Below are 11,926 nucleotides of genomic sequence, written 5' to 3' on the forward strand. Positions count from 1 at the left end.
AACATATTCAATATTCCATACAGGAGTATCTGACAATGAGATGTATATGGTTCTCAAAATATCATGTTGATAATACAGAAGAAAATAAAACAAGCAGTACTGTATTTGCTTTGTAGAAAAGAAATCCTGGGTTAAATCTCTAGTACTATTAAAAGGAAAATTACAAAGGATTCTAAATTTTCCATAAAATTTCATCAACTGCTGCTTATAGGATTTATAATATTGTGTTTCAGACTTTTAAGGGTTTGTGGGTCTAAATTATGGTTAATAAATCTTGTCATTTTATTATATGTTTAAAGCATAAACTCTTATTATCTTTTTCAGAAATGTCTGGAAGAATGAACATTATATAATACATCAATAACTATTTGCCTGAAGAGAAATTTTATTTAAAAGCAAGGATTTCCTTTTAGAAAATGTTAGTAAATTTAGTAGAAAAGCAAGAGATAAAGCTTATCTTTTGATGTGACAACATGACATTCTCATCTACAAATGTGTGGAGCTGCTTTCATATCTATGGTAGGACACAAGCAGCTCACAGGAATCAAATTGGACATTCTTGTTTCTACTTTAGAATATCAGAGAAATAATATGGTGACAGGACTGTGATAAGAATCAGAATATATAGTAAAAGATCAGAGTACCATGGCCAGGAGAAGCCAGAAAAAAACACAAAAGCAAAACTGTTTACATGAACATTTCTACTTACAGAGATTTATTATCCTATAAAAGGTTCCTTTTAGAAATAACACAATAAAGGATGTGATGATAAAACAAAATTCATATAACTGAATGTCAGTAAGTTCAATTTCAATAGTATAATTTATGCAGAACATAGGAGATGTACATATATACATATGTATGTCTATATTTATGCTTAATGTCATACTACATTTTTCCTATTACTTCCATCTGATAGTTTAAAACTTGCCCAAAATTGCATTAATGTATTATGATACACATGATGAAACTGTCTACTCTAATACAAAGCTCCACATAAATTATCACATTACTTATCCCTAACTCTAGCATTTGTTTAGTGTATGGGGTATTTACTTTCATTTGAGATTGCTTTTTATTTTATTTTCTAAGCATGTTGCATGTGGCTCTAGAAATTTTATCTAGCGATATTAAATCTTTCAATCTTTCTTTCCACTCCCATGAGTAGTTTGGTTTTAATTCATGTCCTACCCCCATATTAGAAGACTGAAGTGTCCACAACTCAAATATCATCCTATAAATTTTCATAATCTCATAGTCAACTAATAAAAAGCTTACACTGAAGCCATGAGTATTTTTTGCTATGGGTATTTTTGCTTAAAAAAATATTTATCAAGTTTGTGAGTGAGTAGATGAATGAATGAATGAATAATGAAAAAATATTATTCACTTCAGTGTTGATTCCCTAATGAAGGCCTTTTTTCTCTTCTAGAGAATCTAGAACCGAGCCCTTTATATACAAAGTCAAAATTATTCCTTAACATTATCATCTTTTAAAGGTTAAATCAATGGTCCATTTATCAAGTTTTGAGTAAAAAAAGATCTCATCTAAAAACATATTGGAATTCAGATTTTTAAAAACAAACATAGAGTACTCTCTCCATTGTCCATGTGCAAAAAGTCTAAAATCCCTTATGAAGGTGTAACCCTGTCAATAGTAATTAACCCTACACAATATATGATATATTTTCCTTAGCATATAGCTGTAAGAAAATGCCACATAGTAAGTGTCTTAGTTTTGGTTTTACTGCTATGAAAAGATGCCATGACCAAGGCAAGTCTTATAAAGTAAAATATTTAATTGGGGATAGCTTATGGTTTCAGAGGTTTAGTACATTATCGTCATAGTAGGAAGCATGGGAGCATGCAGGCAGACCCGATGCTGGAGGGATCCAGGAGGAGACTGTTCCACACTGCATGGATCTTGAGCATTAGGAGATCTCAATGCCCACTCTGACTGTGACACACTTCCTCCGGCAAGGCCACACCTAGTCCAACAAGGTCACAACTCCTAATAGCTCCACTCACCATGAGTCAAACATTCAATCGCATGAGTCTATGAGAGCCAAACCTATTCAAACCTCCACATTAAGCAAAATAAAAAATTAGTTATTAATAACACAGGAAATGAATAATGTAACATAAATAATGGAGATGTACTCTGTCTCTTAACATGTCTTACTTTACTGTAGACTGCAGTTACTGAGAAGTAACTGAGAGCATATAGCAAAAAAACTACATATATGGAGAGACCCTCCCCTTAGCTGTCCCATCATCTGTCTTGATGATTCACTAACATAACCATGAAATACATGTCACTGGTAGCTAAAAGTATAGCTGATATCCTTGATAGCTCTTCATACATGCAGCCTTTTCTTGAGGCTCAGTCTTTCAAATCTTAGTGTTTGGATTCTTTGAGTAATTATAACCATAGCAAGAATCCCACATGACAAGAAAGCAAAGAAAGTCTGAGCCTATAAATTGGGATCCCATAACTTTGTAGTATTCCATTACTCAAAGCAGTTCTTCCAACATATCACAGATTCACATGAGAGAAATAAAGAAGATATTGTGGGGAGCAAACGAAGACCTGAGGGAATGTTTTGTTTTGATTTGATTATGGCATTTTTAGAAAATAATCATGGCATGTCAAGGGCTCCAATGCTTCGGACCCATGTGAATGGCAAGTCTTTTCCATTCCAAGATCAGAGAAATGGCAATGTCTTTTTCTGGTCCAGGTATAAAGGTTGCAGAGAACTGAACTTCAGCTACAACCACCATATACAGAAACTCTCAAACAAAGATGACATGACTGTACTCTGAAACTGTGTCCCTAGAGAAGCCACCCCCCAAAATGATTAGGAGCTAACCTGCCTCCTCCTTCAGCTGCATACAATAAATGAATAGCATGTTCTGTCTGTTGTCTCAGCTCCATCAGAGCATACAACCCACTTAACTGCAGCTTTTCTACATATGTGTCTGTTCTCTCTTCATTACTTCTTACCCCAAACAAGTCAAACCTAAATATAGTGATATTAATTTCTTGGATCAACAATAATAAAATAATAAACATATTTTATTATGACAATGAGTAGAAAAATGCAAGGAAGAAAAGAAGGACATGATTGTATGTCTGTTTCAGATACCCTAACATCATAACATGACTCTGAAACCCATCTTACACTTGAGAAAACTGAGAATGACTGTGCTGGATCTCAACAATGCATTCTTTTGCTTGTCCCTGGCACCAGAAATTCAAGACTATTTCACCTTTGAATGGAAGGACCCAGATGCTAGTTTTACTGGGTCCACCTCCCCCAGGGCTTCAGAAATTCGCCATCCATTTTTGATGAGGTCTTAAACCTGGATATGGCTCCCTTCAGGAACTCAAATCCCCAGGTAATGCTTTTGCAGTATGTAGATGACCTCTTGTTGGTGGCAGACTCACAAGAAGAGCGCCTTGAGGGCACCTAAAGTGTCACAAAAAAGGCCCAGATCTGTCAATAGCAGGTAACATACCTGGGTTACTTGCTACAGGACAGGCTGCAGAAGCTTTCATATGCCATAAAAGAGACTATCTTACACATTCCCCCTCCCAAAAGCCCCAAGCAAGTAAAAGAATTCCTGGGCACAGCAGGATTTCATAGTCTGTGGATCCCAGGATTCGCTGAACTGGCAGCTCCCCTCTACCCACTCACTAAGAATGGGAGGCCGTTCTTGTGGGGAGAAAAAGAACAGGCCTCTTTTGATCCCATTAAGAGAGCACCCCTGCCTGCTCCTTCTTTGGGCCTCCCAAGCATGTCCAAGCCATTCCAGCTCTATGTTGCAGAAAATAGTGGGGTTGCAAAAGGCGTATGGACTCAGAAGCTTGGGCCTTGGAAATGACCAGTTGCTTACCTGTCAAAGAAACTAGACCTGGTGGCAGCTGGGTGGCCGGCCTGCCTCCACCTAGTAGCCGAGCTGGCCACCTTAGTTAAGGATGCTGATAAGTTGACTATGGGATAGGATTTAACAGTAGAGGCTCCCCATGCCCTGGAGAGTGTGGTCAGACAGCCACCTGACCGATGCATGACCAAGGCTTGAATGACTGACTCATTATCAGACTCTCCTGTTAAACTGGGACCAGATAACTTTGCCCCGCCTGTAGGGCTCAACCTGGCGAAGCTGCTCCTGGACCCGGACCTGGATGTTCTGTTGCATGACTGCCAACAAGTGCTTGTGGAAACCCACTGGTGCCAGGGTGGCAGGGTGGCAGAAGGATTTGTCTGACCAACAGATGGATGACGCCGAGGCTGTCTGGTTCACAGACGGTATCAGTCTCATAATTGAGGGGAGGGGCAGCAGTGGTAGATGCTGTAGCCCTGTTCCCTGGAACATCGACCCAAAAAGCGGAATTAATAGCTTTGACCAAGTCTCTGGAACTGGGAAAGGACGGCAGGTCCAAGGGGGCAATCTACCAGCAGAGAGAGCTATTGACCTCCGACTGGAAATAAATCAAAAACAAGTCTGAAATCCTGGACTTGTTAGAGATTCACTCCACCTGCCTAAGAAGGTAAGCATCATCCATTGCCCATGGCACCAGCAGGGCAACAACCCTGTGGCCAATGGAAACAACATGGTAGACCGGGTGGCAGGAGAGGTCGCAGCAGAGACCATGCCCAGGGTCCTGCACCTGGAAGAGTGCCCTCGGCTGATATGGGATTGGGCAAAACGGTGGCCCCCTCTTGCCACCTCCTTGCCTACGCAAAGGAGGATGAATATCCCACCAATTACTACTTGCCTAAGGAAGGACATTTGGAAGACTCAAAATGGAGAGACCTTCCTCCCCAGAGAATAGGCAAAAGATTGGACTCACCTAGGGTACAAAAAGTTGATAGAGGCAATAAAGGGGTCAAAGATGTTTGTTGTGAGTCTCAGGACTATAGTAAAAGAAATAATACAAGTGTGTGACTTCTGCAGACGAGTGAACAGGACAAAAAAAGGGACATAGGAAAAAGGACTCAAGGAGATAGGCCTGGAGTCTACTGGGAAGTTGACGTTACTGAAATAAAACCAGGAAAGTATGGGTATTGATACTTGCTAGTGTTTGTAGATAACCTTTTCAAGGATGGGTAGAGACCTACCCCACAAAACATGAAACAGCAACCATTGTGGCCAAGAAGATCCTAGAAGAAATCTTCCCCAGGTTTGGTGTACCCAAGGTAACAGGATATGACAACAGCCCTGCCTTCATGTCTCAGTTGAGTCAGGGATTGACAATTGTACTGGGGACCAACTGCAAACTACATTGTGCTTATCATCCCCCAAAGCTCAGGACAGGTAGAGAGGAGGAATAAAACCATTATAGAAACCTTAACCAAATTGGCCCTAGAGACTGGCGTGGACTGGGTGGGGTGGTGCTCCTCCACTTGGCCTTCTTTAGGGCCTACAGTACTCCCTAAAAACTTAGACTGACACCTTTGAAATCCTATTTGGGTCCCCTTTGCCACTAGTGGCAACAAGGCCTGAGCTCCAACTCTCATGGACCCATGACAAAGACAGTGTTGGCTCTACAATCTATACAGCAGGAAATCTGGTCTCAATTGTCTGCTTTCTATGCTCCAGGAACCCAGGAGGTGCCACACAAGCTCCAGGTGGAGGACATTGTCTATGTTTGAAGGCATCATGCTCACTCACTGGAGCCATTTGGGAGGGGCCTTTCCTTTGCTACTGAAGACCCCTACTGCTGTGAAAGCTGAGGGCATAACAGCCTGGATCCATGCCTCCAACATGAAACCGAGACCTCTGCCTGCAGAGCCTGCCTGGGAACATAGAAAAACTGACAAACCCTTAATGCTCACGCTGCACCATCTAGATTCCAACCAGGACAAGAATACTGAGGAAAAATGATAACTCATCCCTTTCGGCACCTAGTACTCCTGACTACCCTTTTGACTGTATGTATGGCTGTCCCCAACTCACATGCTCTCACCTGGTTGACCTGGATGGTCCTCTTGGCTACTGGGGACGTGCTCTGGTCAACCTTTGAGGAACACCCACCTTATACTTGGTGGCTCACTCTGACCTCATACCTATGTGAGCTGGCAGAAGGACTGGACTCCTGGGATGTCCCCACCCTGGAAGCCAGAAAGGGCCTGCCAGAATGTAATAGGCAGACCACCTGCTCAAAGAAGCCCTGCCTGGACTCTGGGATGGGGCAATGGGTAATGGGATACAGATAATCACAGTCTAAAGCCAAGCTAAGGAAGGCATCCCTGTATGTGTGTCCCTGAAATGGATGAAACTGACAACTGGCTCTCCATTGTGGGGGAACAGAAATCCATTTTTGCACTTCTTGGGGATGCAAAACCACTGGAGATGCCTATTGGAATCCAAGCTCCTCCTGGGATTTGATCCAAATAAGCAGAAACCACACTGGCCCAGAGTTGACTTCCACCATCTGCAAAGGCCACCAAAAGTTGGATTTGAAAATTGGCCAAGGGGAATCTGGGAGGGTGATGGGCCCTGCCTACAGTTTGCATGCAAACCCATATCTATCCAAATCACTCAGCAAGGAGAGGAAACCAAAAGTTGGGAAAAGGGAAATACTTCGGGAATAAGGCGGTACAAAGAGGGGCCAGAAAACGGGCTCTTGTTTACCATCTGCCTTAAGATAGAAACTCTGAGTGTCCTTCTGGGACCCAAGCCAGTGTTGGCCCCCTCTTGTCCTGAACTGTTCCTACCAACCCCTGGGACCCTACTGAAGCCCCAGAGCCATCCACTACAAAATTGGGGGGTGGGAACTAACGAAGAGAGGATGGGGACATCTTTGATTTATCTCATAGCTTGGACATTCCAGGTACTGAATGAATCTGATCCTAATGTTACCAGGTCCTGCTGGTTATGTTACAATGTATCACCCCCTTATTATGAGGGAATAACCATTAAGGCTCCATTACCCAGAAATACCTCTGACCCAAGCCAGTGAAGATGGCAACAGGTACATGGTGCAAGATTTACTCTCCAGTCAAACACTGGCTCAGGGCTCTGCTTAGGAAATGTCCCTACCTCCTATAGGACCTTACATTCCTCACACTGGAAATTAGATGACACCCTACATCCTTTAGTCTATTACCTGCCCCCATTAGAAAACTGGTGGGCTTGTTTTTCCAGTCTAATTCCTTGCATTCACTCTGCCATTTTACAGGATGATTTCTGTGTTCCAGTCAAGTTAATTCCAAGGATCATCTATCACCCATATGAAACTCTGTTAGATACTTGGGATGCGGGGTACTATAGACAATGCAGAGAGGTGCTCACCAGACACACAGTGTCATTACTTCTGGGGCTGCGAGTGGCTGGAGCCACCATTGGAATCTCCTCCCTAATCTTGCAGGGCCAGAACTAGCAGGGGCTGAGGTCAGCAATTGATGAGGTTATCAAGGACATAGAGACCTCTATTTCTCATTTAGAGGAATCTTTAATGTCTGTCTCTGAAGTGGTCCTTCAGAACTGCAGGAGATTAGCCCTCCTATTTCTACAGCAGAAGGCCTCTGTGCAGCTCTCAAAGAAGAATGTTGTTTTTATGCAGACCATTCAGGTATAGTGAGGGACACCATGGCAAAAGTCAGAGAAGGGCTTGCCCATATAAAAAGAGAATGTAAGGCCAGCCAGGGATGGTTTGAATCTTGGTTTAATTGCTCTTCTTGGGTCACCATCCTGATCTCTACCCTGCAAGGGTCTCTGATAATTTTCCTCTTGCTGCTTACTTTTGGACTTTTCATCCTCAATTGCTTAGTAGCTTTTATCAAGGAGCACATCAGTGCTGTACAAGTAATGATTCTAAGCCAAGGATATAGAAGGTTGGATACTGAAGACCCTCACATTGCCTTGAAATAATTTTGGGAGTGCTTTAGGATTGAAGCAGTTACAAAGACAAGGGGGTAATGAGAAACTAAACCCTGTAAAATTCCACAGCCTCACCTACCCCTCCCCTACAGGAACTATAGAAATAAGAACAGTTCCAAGAAAAACTTCAACTGGAACCCTGACACCTGCATATTTGAAAAAATCCCCACCCTAGGTCAAACAATCCTACCTCACCCAATCAGAACATACCAATGAGTTGCTTTAGACTGCTCTTACCAAAATCTGCCCAGCCTAAGAATATAAAAACCCTAAAATTCTTCTGTTATGGGCTGCCTCATTCCTGTTTGCAGGTGAACCCCAGTGTGTTGGAACAATGCTTTTTGCTTTTGCATCAATTCCTGTCTGTGTCTGTTTCTGTGTCCCTCATTTGGAGTCTCTTAAAAGTAGGGCTCTCTCTCTCTATGAGTCTTACATTGTGCTATTTTGCCTGCATAATGGTGGAGTCAGGAGGTGTGTCCAGGACAAACAGTGTGACTGGACTCAAGTAGGTTGTAAGAGGAAGGAGACATGTGTTGAGCAGAACAAGGCCTGCCTGGAAATGTACATGCACTGAAGGGGGCCCTCATTTAGCACTGGCCTGATACCTACCTGGACATGCTTGGGCATGCCCTGAGATTGACTGCCCAATGTCTAGTGACATCATGACAGGAGGTGCTGCCACAGCAGAAGCATGCAGTTTAAGAGCCAATGGAATGCCTATTTATGCAATAAATGAATCTGCTTTTGCCTCATGAATAACTCCTGGAGTCTCCAGGATGGCATGACTCCTTGCCAGCTCATGCCTGCCCCCAAATGTTCTGGGAATGGGTCCCAGCAACAGTTGATTGCCAAAAACCAGTGCTGAAATTTTTGCTGCACACACATAAAAATGCAGAATAATGCTGAACTTAAGGGTATAGATGTAGATTCTCTAGTTATTGAACATGCCAGATAAACAAAGCACCTAAGAACTTATAGAGCTCATAGCCAGATGAACCCATACAAGAGCTCCCCATGTCACATTGAGATGGATGGCATGCACTGAAAAGGAACAAGTTGTTCCAAAGCCAGAAGAGGAGGTTGCACAGAAGAAAAAGATATCCAAGAAGAAACTGAAAAAAAAAGAAAATGCATAAAATAAATGCAGATAAACGTAAAAAAACACTGAAAGTTTTAGATAGCACTTAGGTTTATGAAGTTCTTCCTTTATATTATTGCATGACTCATTATATTCTATTTCTAAATCTCTATCAGCATCTAGATGGATTGTTTCATATATGTCTTTATCTAGCAGTGAACAGAACCTATTTCTGAGTGATAAGCATTATACTTCCAAAATCTTGTGCGAGTACTAAGCATTACCCTGATACATTCTATGCCAATATGTATGTCAACATGTAAAATAACAGCTTGGAAAATTCTGGCAGAAATTAAAAATGATTAAGCAAGAAATTATATAAAATATGTAAGAGGACTAGCCTATGGCAGATTAAATATATCAGGTGAACATATTAAATTAATTTGTCTTCAAAGGATGAAAATCAAGGTTATATACTCAGATTATTGAGAATTTTATGGTAAAATAACATCCTAAGCAGCCAGATTTTTTCACTTGGTATGCTTTATTTATTATATAATATATTTAAGAAACAATTTTATTCTTTAGAAGTATAAAACAGGTTGAGTATCCTTAATGCAAAATTCTTGGGATCACAAGTATTTCATATTTCAATTTTAAATATTAGCATTGCATATTAACTATATGTAATATATCCAAATACATATATCTATATTAATACACACAAACATATGTGGCATGGTATCCAAGTCCAAAGATAAAATTCACTTGTATTTTTATACACCATGAAACTTAGAATTTGAAATTTTGAGCAATGCTAGAACATAATAAATACTTTTGGACAAGGACAAAATATACTTTAATTTGGAGATAAGCATGAGACTTTCATAATCTGAGATAGACTACTATAGAGCCGGTGTTAAATATTCTTCTAAGTATCATGGTTTGAATGCTTTATTCTTTGTCAATAGTGTTACTGAATGGTAATAAACCTTCTCAGTTACTTTGTCTCACTAAAGTAAATTAATTTAGCCAGAAACTATCATCAGAACTTTATATGACCCAAGGAAAGTAAAGCCAGGGGGTTTATGTGCCCTGTTTTCTACTTTCAGTCTTTAATTGGGTAGTAGATATTATGTATGTATCCTAAGGTTATTACTTTTAGTGGGTAACCCCTTATTATGAATACTGGACATGAGATGCTATAGGAAATACATGCTTTCTAGGAATTTTTAAGAAATGTATTATTATAAGTATCTCTGGATAACTTGATTTCTTGATTATCCTTCATGCCTCTTCCTGTTAATCATTAACTTTATAGGTATATAAAATATCAGGTTTCTTCATGTCATATTATACATAATTTTACTTTCATATTTGAAACTTTTTCACAGTGGTTAGTTTTTCTCCCTCTCTTTTAATATCTGTATCTATCTATCTATCTATCTATCTATCTATCTATCTATCATATTTATTTTTCTTCACCAAAAAGTTCATTTGGCTGTGAGCACGGGATCCTTGGGGTTCAAAAGATGAGGTCCTCAATGCATTCTGAGGAGGATGATTTTGCTCCAGAGCTACACAGAAATGTTCACCCCCGAGAGTGGCTTGATTGGGAGGAAACAGTGCAATGTATTAGAAATACCCAAGCCTAGATCATCCAAGATGGTGTTGATCTCACACTGTGCCTGATCCACAGAACAGCAGTGACTGCACAGTCACAAAAGGACCATACTGAGAGTTCCAAAACACAATGCTGGTATTTCCCAGAAAAAAATTAAATCCTGTCATGTGGATCGTCCATGCCCTCCCTCCACAGGACCATGATCCCAGGGACACTGGGCTACTGCCACTGCCACTGCAGCTGCTTTTCAGGTTGCGGCCCACGCAGTGTAGGCCAAGGAGATGGTGGTCGAGGAGGGGTGCTATTTGACTCAAGCCTGAGCGAGGACTAATGCACCACCCACACCATAGGGGTCAAGGACCTCCTCTCACAGGGCTGGGGCCATGCTCAGTACCAGTGCCCAGAGTTGGATTATGCAGAGGTGGACGCTAGGGGTAGCACCGAGGCAGGGGCCTCATGTCTGATGGAGGATGTGATGGAACCAGAGACTCGCAAGGTGAGAATCAACAGAATCACAAGTTCCCTGGGACACAAAGCTGAGCTGGGCCAACATCCATGGTTTATGCGAGCTACTCAACAAAGACTTTGAGGGACCTCAACTTGCCATCTGCTTGATGGCCCACAAGATCCAGTACCAACAGGAATAGGAGACTGTTCAGGCCCTGATGGCCAGTAACCATCTAGTGAATTGAACAGGAACAGGAGAGCTGCCCCTGAGGACACAAGAACAGGAGAGCTGGCCCTGAGTATTGGAGAGCAGGTGAGCCAGCCCTGAAGACATGGGAGCCTGAGAGCTGGCGCTGCCCTGAGGACACAGGAGCTGGGGAGTCATTCCTGCCCTGAGTACATGGAAGTGGGAGGATGGCCCCACCCTGAGGACATGGGAGTGGAGAGCCAGCCCTGACCTCAGGACACAGGAGTGGGGGAGCTGGCCCTGCCATAATGACAAGGAAGAGGGAGAGTGGCCGCACCCTGAAGACACAAGAGCAGGTGAGTTGGCCCTGCCATGGTGACATGGGAGCAGGCCCTGATCCAGGACTCTGAGTGGACCTCACCTCATCATCTACCCCATGTATGACCTGCTGGAACACATGAAGTGGACGGAACAGGACATGCAGATTCAAAGACTCTGAAGGTTTGAATATGATTTATATTTCAAAATTAACTGAGCTTTTGATGACAATAAAAAAGGAAAGGTTATATCTTAAGAAATGATGGTGTTGTGTGAAATTGACAAAGAATCAACAGTGCTGGCTAGTTTTTCTCAACTTGACACACGCTAGAATCATCTGAGATTCTAGCCTGTAGGGTATTTTATTAATTGGTAAATAATAGGT

This window comes from Acomys minous (genome assembly GCF_964271855.1).
Source record: "Acomys minous genome assembly, chromosome: 7".
In the NCBI taxonomy this organism is placed as follows: domain Eukaryota; kingdom Metazoa; phylum Chordata; class Mammalia; order Rodentia; family Muridae; genus Acomys; species Acomys minous.